The 23,517-nt window shown below is 36.2% G+C and overlaps 1 protein-coding gene across 5 annotated transcripts in view; it reads right to left on the reverse strand.

Annotated features, from left to right (window-relative positions):
• Positions 1-23,252, reverse strand: part of FAM172A (family with sequence similarity 172 member A) — a 429,500-nt gene extending 406,248 nt beyond the window's left edge. For 3 of the 5 annotated variants that reach the window (XM_047731577.1, XM_047731574.1, XM_047731575.1), the window contains exon 1: positions 23,085-23,252. The gene's annotated coding sequence lies outside the window, so the exon portion shown is untranslated. The remainder of the gene's footprint in view (positions 1-23,084) is intronic. The other 2 variants (XM_047731576.1, XM_047731573.1) reach the window with 1 other exon arrangement.
• Positions 23,253-23,517: the final 265 nt, after the last annotated feature.

The following is a 23,517-nucleotide window of genomic DNA, read 5'->3' on the forward strand; positions in this document are numbered from 1 at the left end:
ATTATGACTAATTTTAGCAGTGCTACCCTCTATAATTTGTTCTGTGGTGCATTTTCCTCTAATTATGATGTTGACAGTCCAGTCTCATCTATTTAGTCAGAAATTTGGGAGTCCTGCTGGTGAATAAATCCTAGCAGAAGCAGTCATAAGGCAAAAGAATAATCAGATATTGAGTAAACTTCAGAGCAGTCATATATCAATCAAATATGAGCTAAGCTATTGCTATCACAAATCCAACTGATTCCTTGCCTGTTTTGAAATGGAACTAATATTCTAATAACAACTGATTTCCTCAAAAGCTTTGGTACCAGCTATTTAAAAAGATAAACTGTAAAAATTTTTTAAAACTTCTATTAAAAAAAAACCCAACAACTTTATAATGAAATATCTAAAAATATAACTGTGCATTTCTGAAAATAATGAACTCTCATTTATGTTTTTGCTTCTTGTTTGGTATATTGCCTCTAATAAGGATAACTAGTAAAATCTGACTTTGAGAATATATAAGTGATTAAAATTTTTTAATGCTGGCGTAAAGGGCAGTTATAAGCAACTGGGAAATGAAAGATGAGGACTAAGAATTCAATTAAGAATAATCTGTCCCTTTGACTACTAACGGATGGGCTCAAGTCACAAAAGACTATTTCCCACAGAGTATCATCTGCCAATTTTTCAACATGACACAAAAATGGGCTTTAATTCCGAGAAAAAAAACAGTAATAACTTTCCTTGTTTTCCAAAATAAGGTAAAAAAAGGGAAAACGCTTTAACAGCAGCCACTGGAGGGAGGACTTGATGTTAGAATAAGAATAAAACAAGCATAAAATATTTTATCTGGTGCTTTGTCTGAACATAACATTTTGTTAAATTCATTTTTGTTTATTTAAATGACAAATGCTGAAAACACTGCTTTTTATACATGAGAGTTAAACCTCCTTTCACTGAAAAACAGATGTTGATTCCACCATCTTTTATTGGTGCACAAATTAGCAGTAAGAAAATTATAAAGCAGCCTAGACTAATAAAGAATTAGCACCAATGATTGGTCAAACTATATACTTAAGGACTTATATTTTATTTTAAATAAGCTTATATTTTGTTCATTTGAAATACTGGCCACAAATTTTGTTCTAACACCTCAGGTATTAGTCCCTACCTGAAATCTGAATTGTGGCATTGCTCTACATGTAGTTGAAGGGTTTGGTTTAGTTTCTAATAAAAATATTCATATATTTTAATATTTGTTGATGTAAACCTGGTTTTACACAAACATACATACACACACTCACACTTCAAACCTCCAGTGCTGGCCATTTACAAATCACTAAAAGAAATACTATTTAAAGCAAGTTTAAATAAAGATTCAAAACATAAACCACAGAACTGGAAGGGCACAGAAGTTAGCTTTTTCACAATCCCAGTTTCTATTTTAATAGTGGTGATATACTATACAATAGACACGAATATAACAATTCTAAATATAACAGAAGTCCTTTCCCATTTAAAATGATTCCTTATACAATCAATATTTTAGAGTTGACTTCTTAAACTCAAGAATCCTACTCCGATTTAATCAATGAGTCAACAAAACTGCCAGTTCTGAATAAGAACCATTCAGAAGAAAAAGCAAGAAATGAAGTGCAGATTAAACTCTGAAATAAATTCATTGGAGGGGCATAGAAATTCATCCGATAAGGTATTCAAGTGAATAGAATGCACCTAAACTAAGAAAACAGATTTTTTTTTTAAAAATTGGCAACAACAGATACAGAAATAATGTTAACTCAGGCACTCGTGCAAAAGAAAAATTTAACAAAGCTATCAGTTAAAATGATATACCATACTATATCAAAGATATGTTTCTAAAATACCATAATTTTGTTTGTATTTTAAAGGTACAGAGAAACTATTTTAGGACTTTTGTAAAAAGAAAAAAAATTGAATTTTATGGAGTAAATAATTGGCCCTTAATTTATGTGTTTTAATCTTTAGACCTTCCTAATATTGACATGACTTTAAAACAGGATAGAAAAATATTTGGAAAAATTCATATGGAAATGTACACGGAAAAATGCCTGAAGTATTCAGTTACCAGCAAAAACCAAAAAACAAAGTTTTGTTATTACAGAATGTAAAGCACAGACAAAACAACTTCACCCAAATGTTTTGCAAAAATTCAAAACAAGTCTTGGGCAGTCAGGCATCTTAATAAATAAGATAACCAACAGATCTGTAATTCTATAGGTAAATATGTATTGAAACATTGAAATTAAAACATAAAACATGAAATTAAAACACAAACATAAGTGACTATTGCTTTAAAAATTGTGCTGCAGCTGCTATTAGGCCAATACTTTCAGAAAACAAAAGGTGGTTGGGCTCTGAGAGAAATATATTTTAATGTTTATAGTCTAAGGCTCTCTAAAGAAGAAACCTCCTCTATTTTTAGAGTAATCTTTACTACAATGTGTTACTTAGTTTTGCTCAGATTTTGTTTTCCCTTATCTTTCATAACATTCACTGCTTAATTAAAAATAAAGTTTAAATTTTAAGACACGAAGATTTCTTATACTCTGAGACATTTCTCATTCACTAATTACTATTGCTGAAATATTTTCCTCAAATACTATACTCTCATAAGTGCCTCATGAAATTTAGCTCTTTGTATTTTATATTACAGCCATCTATATATAAGTCATATCACCTCTCAGAGGATAAGTACTGTGCCTTTCTCATCTTGGTATTTCTTATATACAATGGGCTCATAAATGTCTTAAATAGGGCTTGTCTGCAAAATAATTAAAGCCTATAAAAGCAGATAACACCCCACCAAATTGGAGAAAGGAACTAATGCAAAAATGAGTCCTTACTTCATTTTTTAAACTGTATTTATATAATTTAGTAAACAAATAATACTAAATAATACCCTTTCAAATGAGGCCTAGTAGCTAACTTAGACTAATTACTGAAATAATAAAAATTGGTACTATTAGAGGATATAGTAGGATTTCAATAATGCTTATAGTCAAGGTCTTATCCATAAAGAAATAATACACAATACAGACAATAGAGATATAGAAACATAGGGTTTACATAATATTTGTAATCAGGGTCTCATTTAGAAGGAACCAATACACTCTAAAAAATAATAGCCATAAGGAAACACAGTAACACTTCATTACCAAGTTGAGGCATAGGCAGAACTTTCTCTTTTCCCAAGTTTAAGACTAATTATAGGATTTACGTAGACCAGTAAAGTTTAGGGATGCATAAACAGAGCTGCAAGGAAAATGTAAAATATTTGTTATTTTTTAACAGTTATATGGCTCAATCAAAGTATAAGAATGATCAAACGAGAAATTTCTCAATGAAGAGGGTAAATAGTAGAAGAGAAAAAAACCATCCCTTTCAAATATCACTGCAACTTTTCCCATTAGGTCAACATATAAACAACCTTAGCTGTTTATGTATACAGGATATGTGATAGGTGTTGGCAAACTGGCTCATAAATGGGAAAAGGAAGAACCACAAGATTTCAAACCATGTGAACCATATATAAACATCTGAGTGTAACAAATTTTGACATTTCAACTCTGACTTTCCGTTCCAGGCACTTTGTTTCACAGTGCCAGGTAAATGGAAGAGAGTAGAAAAATCATAGACTAATAGTAGTGAAGAATTGAGGATGGTGTTCCTCACACACCCTAAGCATCTCTACCTAAAATTCAAAAGCAATATGGAAAGGCAGTTGCAGGAATGGAGAACTAATAGCAAATAACTACAAATTAGAATTTGAAACCCTCTGGTTCATTTCAGGAATCCTTGATCTTTTAAACACTATATGTACAGCAGACAGATTATCAATGTTTTCCAAAGGTCACTACATGATTACTGAACAAAATCAATCAAATAATATATGTACCCTATCCACATCTAAATTCTCCATTTAAATTTGATGACATATGGCAGACTATAAATACCACATAGGCAGTTACTTTTCATATAATATTTGGTATCAAAAGAAGGTAACATCTACAACTGAAAGTTCTTTAAATCAGAGGAGTGTCTTTCCTGAGAGAAAACAAATTACCAGGGTAGAGAAGAGTATGATTGCAAAAGCACTGAGTAATGAGTACAGAATCAGAAATGTTGAAAAACTGAGTTCTTTCTTCCTGAGATCAGGATCAAGACAGGAATGCCCATTTTTTATTTTGGCTGTGTTAGTCACCATACAATACACATTAGTTTTTGATAGTGTTCCAAGATTCATATCTTACATACAACACCCAGTGCTCCATGCAATGAGTGCCCTCCTTAATACCGACCACCAAGCTCACCCCTCCCCCATCCCCTCTAAAACCTTCAGTTTGTTTCTTGGAGTCTACAGTCTCTTATGGTTCATCTCCCCCTCTGATTTCCCCTTCACTTTTCCTTTCCTTCTCCTAATGTCCTCCATGTTATTCCTTATGTTCCACAAGTAAGTGAAACCATATGATAATTGACTTTCTCTGCTTGACTTACTTCACTTAGCATAATTTCCTCCAGTTCCACCCATGTTGATGCAAAAGTTGGCTGTTCATCCTTTCTGATGGCTGAGTAATATTCCATTGTGTATATGAACCACATCTTCTTTATCCATTCATCTGTTGAAGGGCATCTTGGCTCCTTCCACATTTTGACTATTGTAGACACTGCTGCTATTAACACTGGGGTGCATATGGCCCTTCTTTTCACTACATCTGTATCTTTGGAGTAAATACCCAGTAGTGCAATTGCTGGATCATAGGGTAACTCTATTTTTAATTTTTTGAAGAACCTCCACACTGTTTTCCAAAGTGGCTGCACCAACTTGCATTCCCACCAACAGTGTAAGAGGGTTACCCTTTCTCCACATCCTCTCCAACATTTGTTGTTTCCTGCCTTGTTGATCTTTGTCCTTCAACTGGTGTAAGGTGGTATCTCAATGTGGTTTTGATTTGAACTTCCCTGATGGCTAATGGTGATGAACATTTTTTCAGGTGTCTGCTAGCCATTTGTGTGTCTTCATTGGAGAAGTGTGTGTTCATGTCTTCTGTCCATTTCTTGACTTGATTATCTGTTTTTTGGGTGTTGAGGTTGAGAAGTTCTTTATAGATCTTGAATATCAGTCCATGCTTTATAGTGTCATTTGCGAATATCTTCTCCCATTTTGTGGGTTGCCTCTTTGTTTTGCTGACTATTTCCTTTGCTGTGCGGAAGCTTTTTATCTTGATGAAGTCCCAAAGTTCCTTTTCGCTTTTGTTTCCCTTGTCTTTGGAGACATGTCTTGAGAGAAGCTGCCATGGCCAATGTCAAAGAGGTTACTGCCTATGTTCTCCTCTAGGATTTTGATGGATTCCTGTCTCACGTTGAGGTCTTTCATCCATTTTAAATTTATCTTTGTGTATGGTGTAAGAGAATGGTTGAGTTTCATTCTTCTACACATATCTGTCCAATTTTCCCAGCACCATTTATTGAAGAGACTGTCTTTTTTCCACTGGATGTTTTTTCCTGCTATGTCAAAGATTATTTGACCATAGAGTTGAGGGTCCATATCTGGGCTTTCTATCTGTTTCCATTGGTCTATGTGTCTGTTTTTGTGCCAGTACCATGCTGTCTTGGTGATCACAGCTTTGTAATAAAAGCTTGAAATAAGGCAACATGATGCCTCCAGCTATGTTTTTCTTTTTCAACATTTCCTTGGCGATTTGGGATCTTTTCTGGTTCCATACAAATTTTAGGATTGTTTATTCCAGCAGTTTGAAAAATGCCAATAATATTTTGATCAGGATGGTACTGAAAGTATACATTGCTCTGGGCAGCATAGATATTTTAACAATGTTTATTCTTCCAATCCATGAGCATGGAATGTTTTTCCATCTTTCTGTGTCTTCTTCAATTTCTTTCATGAGTGTTCTGTAGTTCCTCAAGTACAGATCCTTTACCTCTTTGGTTAGGTTTATTCCAAGGTATTTTATGGTTTTTGGTGTTATAGTAAATGGAATCGATTCTGTAATTTCCCTTTCTACAGTTTCATTATTAGTGTATAAGAAAACAACTGATTTCTGTGCATTCATTTTGTATCTTGCCACATTACTGAATTGCTGTATGAATTCTAGTAATTTGGGGGTGGAGTCTCTTGGGTTTTCCACATAAAATATCATGTCATCTGCGAAGAGAGAGAGTTTGACTTCTTCTTTGTCAATGTGAATAACTTTTATTTCTTTTTGTAGTATGACTGTTGTTGCTAGGACTTCTAGTACTACGTTGAACAATAGTGGCAAGAGTGGGAATGCCCACTTTCTCCATTAACTGTACTAAGAGAAATACATGTGGATAGAGTATATAAAATGCAGCATTTGATTGCCTTTGCCCATTAATTTATGAATACCCACTTTTACCATTAAGTGAATTGAGAGAAGTAAATGTGGATATGGTAAATAAAATGTAGTATTTGACTGGCTTGGTTCATAAGTTTATTATAGAGTAAGCTCTAGATACACTGATAATCTGCCTGCCCTACACATCAAATGCTTAAGTCAGTACTCAGTGCAATGGGGCTGGAGGAACGCACAGAGATTGGAAGAAAGTAAAACTGTCTTTAATTGCATTTTATGTGACTTTTAACATGGAAAATCCCAGAGAAACTACAAAACAACACTACTACTGTCAACAAATTTAACAAGGTGAGAGAACACAAAGAAAAGTATAAAATTCAACTACATTCATAAACACAGGTACATATAGATCAAGAACAATTAGGAAATATGGGAAACAATCAGTTCAGTGGTGCCAAAAACATAAATTCCTAAAAGTAAAGCTAACAGATAAGATCCAAGAATGTTACATCAAAAACCACTTTGTTGGAAAAAAAAAATAAAGATGTGAATAAACAGAAAGAAATACCACTTTCAGGGATAAGAAAACTCACTATTTTTAAGATGATGTTCCTCCCCAAATTTATTTATTTATTTATTTATTTATTTATTTATTTATTAAAAGATTTTATTTATTTATTTGACAGACAGAGATCACAAGCAGGCAGAGAGGCAGGCAGAGAGAGAGAGAGGAGGAAGCAGGCTCCCTGCGGAGCAGAGAGCCCGATGTGGGGCTCGATCCCAGGACCCTGGGATCATGACCTGAGCCAAAGGCAGAGGCTTTAACCCACTGAGCCACCCAGGCGCCCCCCCCCTTTTTTTTAAAGATTTTATTTATTTATTTGACAGACAGAGATCACAAGCAGGCAGAGAGGCAGGCAGAGCCAAATTTATTTATAAATCCAACACAATCCCAATCAGATCACAGGAGGCTATTCTGTAGATATTGGAAAGTTAATTCTAATATTCACACAGAAATACAGAAGACTAGAATAACTAAAGCAATTTCATAGCCCAACAAAGTGGAAGAAGTACCCTAAATAATTTTAAAAATTACCATAAAGTGATAGTAATCGAAACAGTTTGGTATTGAGAAAAAATATATATACAACAAAGGAACTGAACAGAGTCTAAAAATAGACAAACACATATAAAGTCAGTTGATTTCCAACAAAAGTGTAAGGCTATTCAACAGAAGGAAAGTCTCCAATAATAATGCTGACTGAATATCTGTATGGAAAAAAATAAAAACCAACTCACATCATACGTAAATAGTAACTCAAAATAGATCACAGACCTGGATATAATACCTAAAACTATAAAAATCTGGAAGAAAACACAGGAGAAAACTTTTGCAACCTTGAATAGGCAAAAGATTCTTAGTTATATCAGTAACAACAACAAAACACCCATGAAACATAAAAGAAAAAAATTGGTAAGTTATGTCTCATTAAAATTAAAAAACATTTGCTCTCCAAAAAATAACATTAAGAAAGTGAACAAGAAGCCACAAACTGGAATAAATATTTGAAAAAGACATATTAGAAAAAAAGATTTGTATACAAATTATGGGAAGAACTCTTGGAACTGAGCAATAATAATAACCCAATTTAAAAGTAGGCAAAACAAACAAAGTCCAGACTAAGACAGGTGAATTCTACCAAACATTTAATACTCCTTCTTCTCAAACTATTCTTAAAAAATGAAGAGGAAGAAAAACTTCCAAATTCATTCTATGGGGGCCAGTATTACCGTGATACTAAAATCAGATGAAGACACAACAAAACAAAACAAAAACCAGAACAAACAAAACAACTACAGGCTAATATCTCTGATGAACAGAAAAATACTCAAAAAAAGTATTATGAAACCAAATCCAACAATACATTATTCCTGAATCAGTCAACATGATGCATCATATCAATAAGAGAAAGGATTAAAAACCCTATGATCATTTCAACAGAGGCAGAAAAAGCATGTAACAAAGTATAACATCTATTCATGATAAAAATCCTCAACAAAGTAGCTTTAGAGAAAATATACCTCAACATAATAAACTTACAATGGAGAAAAACTAAGAGAATTTCCCTAAGGTCAGAAACAAGGTAAGGATTCCACTCTTAGCACTTTTATTCAACATAGTACCAAAAATCTAGCCACAGCAATTAGACGATAAAAGGGAATAAAAGGCATCCAAACTGGCAAGGAATAAGTAAAACTTCCACATTTGCAGATGACATGATACCATATATAGAAAACTCTAAAGACTCCACCAGAAAACTACTCGAACTGATTACTGGAACTGATAAATGAATTCTGTAAATTCAGAGGACATAAAATCAATGTACAGAAACCCATTACACTTCTATACGTTAATAATGAAGCAGCAGAAAGAGAAATTAAGAAAACAATCTCATTTACAATTGCACCAAAAAGAATAAAATAACTGGGACTAAACGTAACCTAGGAGGTGAAAAACTTGCACCCTGAAAACTATACAACACTGACAAAAAGTAACTCAAGACAACACAAACAAGATATTCCATGCTCATGTACTGGAAAAACAAGTATTGTTAAAATGTCCATACTATCCAGATCAATCTACAGATTTAATACAATCCTATCAAAATATCAACAGCATTTTTCACAGAACTAGAACAATCCTAAAATTTTTATGAAACCACAAAAGATCTCGAATAACCAACAGAATCTTGAAAAAAAAAAAAAAAAAAACAAAGCTGGAGGTATCACAATTCCAGATTTCAAGTTATACTACAAAACTATAGCAATCAAAACAGTATGGTCCTGGCACAAAACCAGAGACACAGATCAATGGAACAGAATAGAAAGCCCAGAAATAAATCCAAATTATATGGTCAATTAATTTTCAACAATGAAGGCCAAAAGAAGCAATGGGAAAAAGAGTCTCTTCAACAAATGATGTTGGGAAAACTGGACAGTTATGTGCAAAAGAATGAAACTGGACCGTTTTCTTATACCATAGGCAAAAATAAACTCAAAATTGATTAAGTACCTAAATGTGAGACCTAAAACCATAAAAATCCTAGAAGAAAGCACAGGCAGTAATGTATCTGAGATTGGACATAGCAACACATTTCTAGATATGTGTCCTGAGGCAAGGGGAAAAAAAAAGCAAAAACCAACTGTCAGGAATACATCAAAATAAAAAACTTCTGTGCAGCAAAGTAAACAATCAGCAAAACTAAAATACAACCTATTGAATGGGAGAAGATACTGCAAATGACATATCCTATAAAGGATTAGTAGCCAAAATATATAAAGACTTTATACAATTCAATACCCAAAAAACAAATAATCCAAATAAAAAATGGGCAGAAGACCTGAACAGACATTTCTCCAAAGAAGACATCCACATGGCCAACAGACACAGGAGAGATGCTCAACATCATTCATCAACAAGGAAATGCAAATCAAAATTATAATGAGTTATCACCTCATACCTGTCAGAATGGCTAAAATCAGAAACATAAGAAAGAAGCGTTGTCAGGAATTGGGAGGGAAAGGAACCCTCCTCATTCACTGTAGGTGGGAACGCAAACTGGTACAGCAACTGCAGAAAACAGTTGGAGGTTCCTCCCAAAATTAAAAATAGAACGGGGTGCTGGGTGGCTCAGTCAGTTAAGCATCTGACTCTTGCTCTTAGCTCAGGTCCTGATCTCAGAGTCATGAGATCAAGCCCCAAGTCAGGCTCTGTGCTGGGCATGGAGCCTACTTAAGATTCTCTCTCTCTTCCACCCACTGCCCCTCGCCCGCCTCTCCCTTTTAAAAAAAAAAAATAGAACTACCCTATGATCCAGTAATCACATTACTGGGTATTTACCTAAAAAATACAAAGACAATAATTCAAAAGGATATACATACCTTCATATTTATGGCAGCATTATTTACAATAGACAAATGATGGAAACAACCCCAGTGTCCATCAATATATGGATGGATAAAGAAGATCTCTGTGTGTGTGTGTGTGTGTATGTGTGTATATATATACATATGTGTGTGTATGTGTGTGTGTGTGTATATTAGAATTAGACCAAAAACATACCCTTAAATATAGAGAACAGATGGTTACCAGAGGAGAGATGGACAGGGGGGACAGGTGAAATTAGTGAAGGGGATTAAGAGTACACCTACCTTAAGGAGCACTGAGTAATTTATAGGATTACTGAACCACTATACTGTAACCTGAAACCATATAACACTGTATGTTAACGATAATGAAATTTAAAAATTAATAAAATTTAATAGATTTCAAAAGAAAGCAGGCAAAAGATTTAAAAGAAATATACAAATAACCACTGAAAACTGACATGAAAAAACATTTGGAGGTGAAAGACATATTATTTTGGTTGGATGACAGTTTCATGGATATGTCCTAAAACACACCAAAATATAAACTTTAAACATGTAAAGTTTATTGTAGTTCAGTTATATCTTAATAAGGTTAAAAGGTTATATCTTAATAAGGTTATGTCTTGGGCGCCTGGGTGGCTCAGTTGGTTAAGCAACTGCCTTTGGCTCAGGTCATGATCCTGGAGTCCCAGGATCGAGTCCCACATTGGGCTCCTTGCTCGGCAGGGAGTCTGCTTCTCCTGCTGACCTCTCTACTCTCATGCTCTCTCTCTCTCTCAAATAAATAAATAAAATCTTTAAAAAAAAAATAAGGTTATGTCTCAATAAGGATAAAAGGAGACTTTTAAATGTTAAAATGGTAACTGGTATGATTTATTCTCTTTTTCTAAAATGTTTACATGTTATGGATAGTACTCATTCTATGGAAAACAATGGACCATGTTGGTAGAAAAAATATGAGAAATACATACACTGCTATAGAAGGAATTATTTTATGATATTACAGTCAAACCTCATTATTTATTCTAAAAGCGATCAGCAAATACACATGAATACAAAAATAACTTAAACATCACAAGTATTTAGATTTGCGTGTAATTATAACTGCTATTAAGGAATTCATAAGACTGCAAGCCAAAAAAAATAGCTCTAAATATTGAAATTTCAAGCAGTCATATACTCCGGAAATACACTGGAAATAATTAGATTTCTAATCTTACCACTTCAGGCAATTCAGCAATATTTACACACATGAAGAAGAAAACTTAAGCTGATCTTCAGCAAGCGTCTAATAACTGCTCTAGATTTAGAGGGCGTGGGAGTAGATATAGACATATGCTATTTCACGAAGATTATAAACTTCTAACATCAATGACCTTTATTAAATCAGCAGAACGAGCCTACAGTTTCCTACTATCTTTTCATTCATTCACTTAATGAAAATTTATTAATTGCTCAAACATAACAGATTTTGTGTTTGACAGAAGAGATGCTAAAAGGCAGTAGAGTATGGTTAAAACAAGTGATACCAGAGCTGGAATGCCTCTGTTTAAATTTTAACAATTCTATGTATTTCCGAGGGCAAGTTACTTGACCTTCAGCTGTCTAGTAAAAGGTTAACAGCAGGCTTAAGGTGTTCAAACCCTGTATTTTCTAAGGAATGGACGGTCCCTTGACTAGCTTCTGGGAAATAGCTAAAAAGGCCCTGGAATATCATGCCTGGTAAGAGTGTCTTTGTACACTGGAAGCCATAGGCCATGCCATATAGTTTATTCTAACCACGTGATTTACAGTGAGTGTATGCTTTGATCCACCTGAGTCCTGCAGCAAGCTTTATCAGTCTGATCTCTGTGAGGGCTGGAAACTGAGTAGTTGCCACTCCATGCCTAGGTGACAGATAGCCCCAACCCCTAAAAGGAAAAAAAAAAAGACAAAACCCTAGACTCCAAGGCTCAGGGGAGCCTTCCTGGTTGGTTAAGACTTTACACTTACTACACATTGTCTTTAAGTAATTAAGCACTTTCCATATGACTGTATTGAAAGATGACAAGAGGAGCTAGTGCTTTGTGTCTCCTGGACTCCTGCCCTTCGTGCTTCTTCTCTTTGCTGATTTTAATCTGTATCTTTTCACTACAATAAACTGAAAGCATGAATGTAACAGCTTTTCTGAGTTCTGGGAGTTCTTCCAGGAAATCATCAAACCTAAGGGTTCTTAAGGATCCTCAACACAGTAACATTGTTTCCGCACCCAAAAAAATGTATTTATTATTAGTACTTACTTAAAGAATAGATGGGGGGATCAAAAGAATTAATGTATGTTAGAGGCTTACAATAATGCGCAGCATATAATGTTTGCTGTTTCTCATGCTGTTACAAAAATAAGTGGTCCTAATAATTGAATAGCTTGGTCTAGTGAGAGCACATTAAATAATTAAACTGCAAGTGCTAAAAAAGAATGCATAAAACATGAGAGGAGCAGAGAGCATCAGTTCCTTCTTTCCTATCCCCAACTCTGTTGTCTTCATTTGGTCTTCATCATTTCTCATTTCCCAAGTGAAATGCTGGGAGTATCCTCATAACAGTGTAATCTTTACAGGACTCCCCGACACCATATCATCTACCAGCAGTAACAGCACCACCACCACCACTACTGCCTGATCCAATATTCCTTTAACCCGATTCCACACTCTGAGAATCCATTCCAATATATGTTCCCCTGATTTCTGTAGAACCAAAATTGACAAAAACTATCAAATTATTTTAGTGTATCACACTTCTTCCTGGTTTTAATTTTATACCTCATCCCCTGGGGCCTCTGCGGACTCAAGTCTGATTATAGGTCTAAAAGCAATGAAAGGTGGCAAGAATAAGACAAGATGATCGGCAGTCCATTGTAGGAAACTACTTTAAGAGATATTTCAGGGTCTTTAGGCCAGGGGAGACAGACATTCTAGGAAGGAGCAGAGGGCTACTTCTACTGGCAAAGGAGGTTCAACATAATTTAGAGAGGCAAGGTTCCTAGCTTCATCAGACTCTGCCCAAAGGTACCCACAACTATAAGGATCCAGCCCTTTCTTCAAGGTTGCAAACTCAGACTGTGCTATAATTAAAATACCCACATGATCTGTTTTAAAGAAAGCTTAGAATTATAACTGTACAACACGATGGTTTCTTTTAGGGCAGGAAAAGATAAATTTTGGTACCTGGAAGTGGAGTGCAGCCATACTGAAAACTTAAAATGTAAGAGGGGCTTTGGAACCAGCCCTACATAGAGTGTAGAGAAAGCCTAAAACACCCTGAAGAATGTGTTTATAAAAGTCCCTGAACTCTGATAAATCTATGGGTGAGGACACGCAAAAAAGCAAATGGAAATTTGAGGAAGGGGGATACTTGTTAAGTAGTGGCAGAAACTTTAGCAACAATGTCCCACGGAGTTATACAGAAAGAAGAAAATATGACTAACGAAGTGGCTGATCTAGCTAAGATTTCCTACCAGAGTGTTGAATGTGCCACCTGGTTCATTTTACTGCTTATAGTAAAACTTGCGAAGTGAGAGAGAAAATAATGAAAGGGCTGTTAAACAAAAAAGAAGATAAGACTTACTCTACAAAATATACTGTCAAGTAAGTGAAAAGCCAAGCCACAAACTGAGAGAAAATATTTGCAAAGACGGATCTAATAAAGGTATCTTACCTAAAATATACAAAGAACTCTTAAAATGAAACAACAAGAAAACTGGGCCAAAGGCCTGAATAGATGCTTCACCAAAGATACACAGATGGCAAATAAGCTTATGAAAAGATCCTAAACATCATATGCCATTACGAATTGCAAATTAAAATAACAATGAGTTACTGCTGCATACCTATTAGAACAAATTCCTAAATGCCTGACAAGAAATGCTGGCAAGCATCTAGAGCAATAGGAACTCTCATTCATTGCTGGTGAGAATGCAAAATGGTACAGCCATGATGGAAGCTAAATAAGGCAGTTTGTTACAAAATTAAACATACTCTCACCATACTTTACAGGAATCATACTCCTTGGTATTTACCCAAGTGAGTTGAAAACTTCTGTCCATACAAACATCCGCACACAGATGTTTATAACAACTTTATTCATTACTGCCAAATTTAGAAACAACCAAGATGTCCTTCAGTAGCTTAATGAATAAATCAACTGTGGTACAACCATACAATGATTATTAAGCACTTAAAAAAAAAGAACTATCAAACCATGAAAAAATAGGAGAGGAACTTTAAATACCCATTACTAAGTGAAAAAAAGCCAATCTGAAAGGAATATCTACATACTATACAATTCCAACTATAAGACATTTTGGAAAAGGCAAAACTACAGACACAATCAAAAGTTTAGAGGTTGGCAGGGGTTGTGGAAAGGAGGGCTAAACAAGGTAGTGAAACTACTTAAGTGCAGTGAAATTATTCTCTATAATAAATACTATGATGGTGGATACATGTCATTACACATTTGCCTGAACCCACAGAATGCATTAACACCATGACTGAACCCTAATGTAGTAAACTATGGATTTTGGCTGATAATGATAGGTCAACATAGGTTAATCAGTTGTAACAAATACACCACTCTGATTTGGAATGCTGATGGGAGAGGCTGTGCAAGCGTAGGGGCAGGAGGTATGTGGGACATCTCTTAACCTCCTACTCAATTTTTCTGTGAACCTAGAACTGTTCTAAAAACCCAAATCTATTAAAAGAAAATGTGCAGGGTACTACCAGGAAAACATCACTCAAAAATGAGGCTGAGGGTATGACTGAAAACTCCTTCATTAAAACTTCAAAAATATTAAAGCTGGTGCCTCAGACTTTAGTCATTCAGCCAAAAGGCCCTCGAAAGACATTAGAAAGCACTATTGATCCTCTCAAACAATAAAGCTTCTACAAAATAAGGGCATTATCCCTCAGCCTTGTTACTAGGAGCCCAATGCATATAAGGATTTAATATCGAAAAAAGTGTAACTTGCTCAAAGGAATATATCTCAATAGAATTCACACAACATCCACAAGATTTATAAAAGATTAATAAATCTTTTTATTTAATATACAAAAGATTTAATATAACTTAAATGAAGAGAGAATTGGGGCCCCAACAGAAAGCAAGCTGAGAAAACAACTCACCTTAGAAACATGTGCTATCTTTCATGAAAAAAGACAGAGATCCAAGGAAAAGCACAGAAGGTAAGGCAAAGAACCATAAAGAATTATTCCCAGGCTTCAGATCCAATCAAGAAACTTCCAATATTTTCCCATCTGGATCTCAGAACTGCTATGAACCAGGGACATCCTGGCATCTTCCATTTTTGCCCTTTTAAAACAAAACTATCTATAGCAGTTTTCCTATGCCTGTCCCCCATTGTATGTTCGTTCAGTATTGCAGGTGGGGAGAGGCAGATGGAGCAGAATGGTACTCAAAGAGCTGTGCTTGAAAAACACCCAAGGAACCATATCTAAGCCCAGATCTGATTTAAAAGATGAAATTCTGCGCTCTGAGATGATACAGTAACAGAATGAGACATGTTAGGCCTTGGGAAGCAGTGGGTATACTCTGCATGTGGGAAGGACATGAACACCTAGGGTCTGGAGGGCAGACAGTGGCAGCCAACTTCCTACGTCCTGTTACTCACATTTCCGTGTAGTCTCCTCCCGCACAGTGCCAGAGTTGACTTGTATGACCAGTACTAAACAGGAAAAGTGATAGCATCACGTCTCAGAAATTATAACATTGTGGCTTCCAGCTTGGGTGCCCTCTCACTCTATCAGATCACTTGCTCTTGGGAAGCCATGCTGTGAGCAGCCCTATGGAGAGGCCCAACTGGTACTTAAGTGAAGCTTCTTGCCAACAGCCGTAAGAGTAAGCTTGGAAGTGGATCTTACAGACCCAGACAAACTATAGAGGACTGCAACCCTAGGTGACACTGTAACTACAACCTCATGAGAGATCCTACACCAGAACCACCCCTAAGCTGACCCTAAATTTCTGTCTCTAAGATACTGTGTGAAATAATATTTTTCATTTCAAGCTGCTAAATTTTGGGTTCATTTGTTACATAACAGACAATATGTGACCACCACTAAAGCTCCCAGATTCATTCACTCTCATCATCACTGAATTACCTGATTTTCCAATTCAGAAATAATTCATTTCCTATGTAAGGAAAATCTTCCTCTAGACTTATCAAACGAGAATGCTTTCTTTTACTGTCTCTGGATTTAAAAAATAGTGGGAAATTAGCTTACATAGCTCAATATTTTCAGAATTAACGGCTGATCTGGCTGAGAGACTTTCTTCATTGAGAAAGAAAGAGAGAAAGGAACCTTACATTTTTAATTAGAACAGTTAAAAACACAAACACATATGCTTGTTTGGATAAAACTAATTATGCATGTTTCCTACTGAAGAAAATATTCAGAATAAATAAGTTTGTTCTCAATAGTTTGTTTTCAATGATAAAACTGAAATGTCTAGTTTTTTAAAAGTACTTTTGTATTCCTAATGCAGATAAAATTTCCACCATTATGATCACTTGCACTGTTCCAAAACAACAAAATACTACCTATAAACAATAATACTCTAATCACAATTACCTGTCAAACACATTAGCACAAAATGATTTATCATATTAGTAACCTAGAAAAAAGTAGGAAAATTTCTAAAAGAACAATGTACAAATAAAAAATGCTTTCATGCTGGCAAAAAAAAAAAAAAAAAAAAAAAAAGGTGCAAATGGTCTCCAGTAAATCCAGTTTGTGTTGGATCCAAACCTAGAGCCATCCAGTTTAAAATTCAGGCCATAAACCAACCTATAGGAAAGACCCTACCACTGCCTTGACAGCAGCTTAAGGGAGGTTACTTCAGCACACTAGGATTTAAAAAAATACATTTTACAGCATAAACCGTCACTCTTGAGAGGCAGTCAACACCAAAGGCCATACCCCAATCACTGGAGGTATCAAGAAAATAAAAGTGAAAGGGTGCAGTATAGCCATAGAAAGGCAAAGACAAACGATCACCTATTTAAAGGCTATATAATGAAGGAATCAAAAATTCAAATGTCTACAGGCACCAGAAAGTTAACAGTCAATACATGCAGTGAGCCCTGTAAGTCATAAGCTTGCACTGTATGAATGTAAAGCCTGCAACAAACTGGAAAACACATAGCTCATTTCAAGGGAATTGTAATTTGCCCTACTGTTGCTATACACAATGAAGACCCAGTGTGACTGGAACTTTCCATTTCTCAGGAGAAACAAAAAACCTGGATATTTACTTAAATTAGCTGAAAACTATTTTACAACATTAAAGATTGTGCAGGTCCGTTTAGGCTGGATATCTCCAATTTGCAAACTGCTCCATGCAGTATTATAGAGGGTATAATTATCTATTATTTCTCTCATATAGCTCAATAACTTCCAGGGCAAAAACAGATATGTCAGTAATAAAAATAAGACTCCAGTAATCCCATAAACAGTAATTTCCCAGAAAGTTCAATCAAGTCAAAAGTATTTTCCAAAACCAAGCCTAAGATAAATACTCCCAACTACATTAAAGGGTGTTAAACCAAATGGATCAAGATGATTAATTTCCAAAAAAACTGAGTTAGTACTATAACAATTTCCATAATACACACAAAAATGATGATACCCTGAAGAATAGGTAATACTAATCAGGAGAGTATTTAACTATTTTAATTAATCAAACTTTTGACTTTTTAAAAATGCCTTACTTTGAGTTGCAATTTTGGTTACAATTCTAGTCTGTACATATTCTAAACAAGGCACACAAAACCAAGTTATGCCTTATACCTGAAAAGGATATCACTTAACACTCCTTCATTACCTTAGATACTAACTCTGAATTGTTTTTTTTTTTTTAAGATTTTATTTATTTGATAGAGAGAGATCACAAATAGAGAGAGAGAGAGAGAGAGAGGAGGAAGCAGGCTCCCCGCCTAGCAGAGAGCCCGATGCAGGACTTGATCCCAGGACCCTGAGATCATGACCTGAGCTGAAGGCAGAGGCTTAACCCACTGAGCCACCCAGGCAGCCCTGAATTGTTTTTTAAATAGAAGTAGTGTGTTTACCCACATATAGTATCATTCTTGCTGCTTTCTGATGCCAAAACACGTATGAGGGAAATGTGATTAGCACGGGCTAAGAACATCAGCCATATCTTATGACAGTTAATAGTTATACTGTTGGGTATTAGTTGTGACCATTTTTGTAATGAGCTCATAAAGGGCCTTACAAAGGCCAAAATCCAAAATCTTAGTCTTTTTTTTTTTTTTAATATTTTACTTATTTATTTGAGAGACAGATTACAAGTAGGCAGAGAGCCAGGCGGGGGATGCGGGGGCGGGGAGCAGGCTCCCCACTGAGCAGAGAGCCCGATGTAGGGCTCCATCCTAGGACCCTGGGATCATGACCTGAGCTGAAGGCAGAGGCTTAACCCACAGAGCCACCCAGGCACCCCCCAAATCTTAGTCGTATTAGCATCTCTCCAACCTCCAAAGAAATCAACCCTGAGTACATTATCAATCTAGACTATACTTAAATATCTTATCTGCTATATAAAATGCTTTGCTTCAATAACGTGTCTTCACAGTGATATTTTTCTCTACAGCAAAATCATCTACATTATCTATATTGGAAAAAGGAATCAGTCCCCAAAAAAGACAACAATACAATAACAGAGAAAGCAGCAGAGCTCTGCTGTCTCTGCCTTGTCTTTAACTTAGCTGTGAAACCTTGAGCAATTCAGTCATCTGCCTTCTCATCTGTACCAAATTAATCAATTTTAATTTGCCAAAGTGATGAGCAAAATTGTGGTACAATTTTTCATTCATTACTTTAAATTAATCAGTTTAAATGAGCTTTATAACTGAAATAGTTAGCTAAATGTAGTACCCAAGAGTATTTTCTAGACAATGATAGTGTACAAAACCATTCAATAGTTTTTTAAAAAAGGAAAAAAAAAAGTGTTACCTTGAACTACTAGGCCATTAGCTATTCTGGACAAAAAAAATTCCTTTCCTTTTCATAAAAAAATAATCCAAACCCCGCCCCCCGCTCTTTTTTAACAATGCTGAACATTGTTAAATTACACAATTACTCATTAAATTACTCAATTAAACCTCATTATTCTATGGATGGAAATAATGTGATACACTGTCTGAAAAATTTAGTTTATTCCTGTAGGACTGTATATACTGCACACCTTCCAAACATTGACTACTGAGCCAGATGAACTGACTGACACACTGGTACACAGTAGGTCTTACTGAACTACTCAAATGGCTGATTTCAGAACCATATGCTGAGATGTAGCTGGTGATCTGCTCTCTCCCGCCCCATCCCATTCCTATCTGTGGAGCTATATTAGTTTCTGTCACCTTGTTGCTGAATCTTATCTCCTCTGCTGCCAGTTCTGCCGCTTATTGTCCATCACTGTTACTGATGTCCTTTGCCACTCCCCGCTGTTACATTGCTATCCAGTACTTCTTTCTTCTGTTTCACCATTTTTAAGGGGAGAAGGGAGAACAGAAAGAGAGAATCTTAAGCAGGCTGCAAGCCCAGCACACAGCCAGATGCAGAGTTCTACCTCACAACCCCGAGATCATGACCTGAGCCAAAATCAACAGTCAGATGCTTAACTGACTGAGCCACCCAGGTGCCCCCGTTTCACCATTTTTGTCTCTTCTGTTTGTTTCCAGGCCTCCAGCTCTCAGAAAAAAAAGATCAACTTCACAGACACAGTCAGCCAATCAATACACTCCTTGCCTTCTAATTAAAAGAAAAAAAAAAATCAAAGCATGTCGGAATGATCCTTGGTTTTTCTGAACTGTTTTTTATCACAATCTGATACTCAAAGGTTCATTCATTGTTATAAAAGATGCTTTATGGTCCTTTTTATTTCTAAGTTTGGAGTTATTGCAGATACTTGTCTACAGAAAATTGAAATTTTTACAATTATAGTATTTTAGGGTTAAGATAATCCACAGAGAAATAGCAGCTGTCTTCTTAACCCTTAGAAGACTCACCAAAAAAAAAAAAAAAAAAAAAAAACCAAAAATTTCTATGAAAATCAGATCTTAAAATAAATGAATAGCACTCCGAAGAAGATATACATATGGCCCCAAAGCATATGAAAAGATGTTTAACACCTCCAATCATTAGGAAACTTCAAATAAAAACTACATGAGATAGTACTTCACACCCATTAGGAAGACTATTATCAGAGAGAGAGAGAGAGAGAGAATTGGTTGGCAAAGATGTGAAAAAGTATCGGTAAAGACATAGAAAAATTGCAACCTCTGCTCATTGTTAGTAGGAACATAAAATAGTACAACCAGTGTGGATAACAGTAAGGTGATTCCTAAAAAATTAAATACAGAATTGACATTTGATCCAATTCTGGATATACAGGCAAGAGACATGAAAGCAGAAACTCAAAGAGATATTTGCACACTTCTGTTCAGAGCAACCTTTATTCACAACAGGCAAAATGTGAAAGCAACACAATCATCCACGGTCAAAATGATTTTTAAAAATGTGGTATACACATACAATGGAGTATCAGTCAACCTTAAGAAGAAAACAAGATACAACATGCATGAACCTTGAAAGCATAATGCTAAGTGAAATAAGCCAGTCACCAAAGGACAATTATTGTATGATTCTATTCATACAAGTAAACCTTGAGTAGAGAGACAGGATATTTAGAGACAGAAAGTCAACTGGTGATTGTGAGAGGCTAAAGGGAGGGGAGAACAGAGAGTTAATGTTTAAAGTGTATGGATTTTCAGTTGAGGAAGATGAAAAGTTCTGGAGATGGATGACAGTGATGATTGCCTAATAGTGTGAGTGTACTTAATACCACTCATATATACAGTTTAAAATGGTAAATTTTACGTTATATATTTTACCAGAATAAAAAAGATGAATGAAAAGTAAAGTTTACAATAGGGCAGGAAAGTACTTGATATTTACTTATCCATGGCTACTGTGTAAACCTTATCTGACTAAAACAGAGAGCACAAATAATTTATTAACTAAGTAAATGGTGTTTAACTTCATTAGTGTCAATGAAGAGCAGAAACATCTCTAAATATTTAAGGACTTCAGATTCTCCTCATAGAGCTCTATCTGGGAAAGATGAAAAAAAAAATCAACAGTCTGTCAATAAGTAAGATCTCCCATGCACACACCAAACCACTGAATAAATACTCATTTTCGAGATTCTTAAACCCTAACGCCTCCATCATTGCTATTCTCGGATATACCAAACATATCCTTGCCTCACCACGTTCTGCTACACTAAAACACCCATCCCACAAGCTGCAGAGTTCACTCTCATTTCATTCAGATGTCTACTCATATGTTCTTTTATCAGAGAGACTAAGCTTGAAAATCCTAGGTAAAATAGTATTCTCTGTAATCCTCACTCCCCATAAAGAGCTTTATTTTCTTCACAGTTTTTATCACTACTTGATATATACATTTACTTGCTAATCTTTTTCTCCATCCACTGCGAGTAAATTCCAGGAGCACAAGGACTTTGTCTATTTTGTTCCCTATTGTACCCCCATCACCTACAACACCACTTGGCACATTGAGGGTGGCCAATAAATACTTGTTAAATGAATAAACAGATGAATGCTCACGGCATAAAATCATATTTTCCTCTTGGTCTTGGTACACTTCTACCATCCCCAGCCTTCCAACAGCCATCAGCCACTGCCTCAAAGCCATCCAGAGTAGGAATGATTAAAGTGGAACACCTAGTTTAAAAAGTCAGATAGAAGCCTGGTACCAGCAGTGACAATAATACCTTAACTAGACACTTCAAACAGTGCTTGCTCTCACAGTTTCTAAATACCCTAAGTGAATACACTATAAGCTCACAATATGTAATAGAGTACAAAAATACAGAATTTACCTCTAACACTGCTTTAAAACAAAAAGATACCATGTATTGCGTAATAAACATTGCACTGCATCTGTTTTAACAAACATTACGAGGCACTTGCTAGTCTGAAAACCACAGAATTTTTCGCTCTACAACTTCGCAGAGGTAGGGAAATACACAAATGCAAGAACACTAGTTGTTAATAAATATAGACAAAAGTTAAGTAACCAATTCTTGGCCCAAGAGATACACACTCTGCAGCATGAGAAGAATATGTTAAAACTCTGGATATGAGAGAGTAAAGCATGCTTCCAATACACACCTAAGTTTATTTTAAAGTCAAAAGTTTAAAAACCCATTCCAGTCAAATGTCCCACCAGCGCCCATACATACATTTTACAAGTTTTGAGAGATTTTTTATAACTGCACTTTAATTTTCTGCCTGCAGTTAATGACATCTGGTAAAGCTTCCGCCGTTGATTATAATTTTTATAGAAAAAAAATGTTTAATCAGACAATAAATACCGTCCCTCCTGAGAAAGCATACAAGGGCCCATTACTCTATGGTCTCTAGGGCTCACCAAACCCCACATGTTCATTTGTAAGAACAGTCAACCAGGGAACGCACGTGTCCTGCCCCGCCTCATAAGTAAAAACGGCAGGGGGAACCTGCCCTTAGGCGGTGTCCCAGAATTGGGGACGCCTGTGCGCAGAGCACGCAGTGTGAGATGTGGGCAGCCTGCGGCCCCGGGGCTAACGATCCCAGCCCGAGACTGACCAGGCCAGCCCCTTCCTCTGATTTCCGCCAGGGCCTGCCCCCGGAGCTCACATCCCGGCAAACGCAGGTCCTACCTGAGCTCTGCCCCCAGCTACAGGGCTGCGGGGGGAGTCGGGAGGAGGCGTGGCCTTCCAGCTCGCCAGACGAACTCCCTCGTGCGGTTGTTATGACTTTCCCTCTCGGGATCCGCGCCCCGACCAAGTTCGAGCCGCACTTCCGGGGTCCGCGGGCAACTGAAACGTCATTGCGCACGCGACGGCGTCTGCGACAATCCGGAAATGGGCGGAGCGTGGTCGCTAAATTGGTTCCTGTGGAGCTAGGTAGGCTGGGAGAGAGAGGCTTGTGGGAGGTAAGAGTTGTTCTATTCTTTCTCCGGGGGCATTGGTCGCCTTTTCCTATACCCTCTTTTGTAAAGCGGGAGACTCCACTTCCTGAGTAGCCTTGAGGACGGGGCCACCTTGAAGCCTCGTTCTCCAAGAAAATTAAAAAAGCAGTTGCGAGACTGTC

The sequence above is a fragment of the Lutra lutra genome, chromosome 5 (assembly GCF_902655055.1).
Source record: "Lutra lutra chromosome 5, mLutLut1.2, whole genome shotgun sequence".
Classification (NCBI taxonomy): Eukaryota; Metazoa; Chordata; class Mammalia; order Carnivora; family Mustelidae; genus Lutra; species Lutra lutra.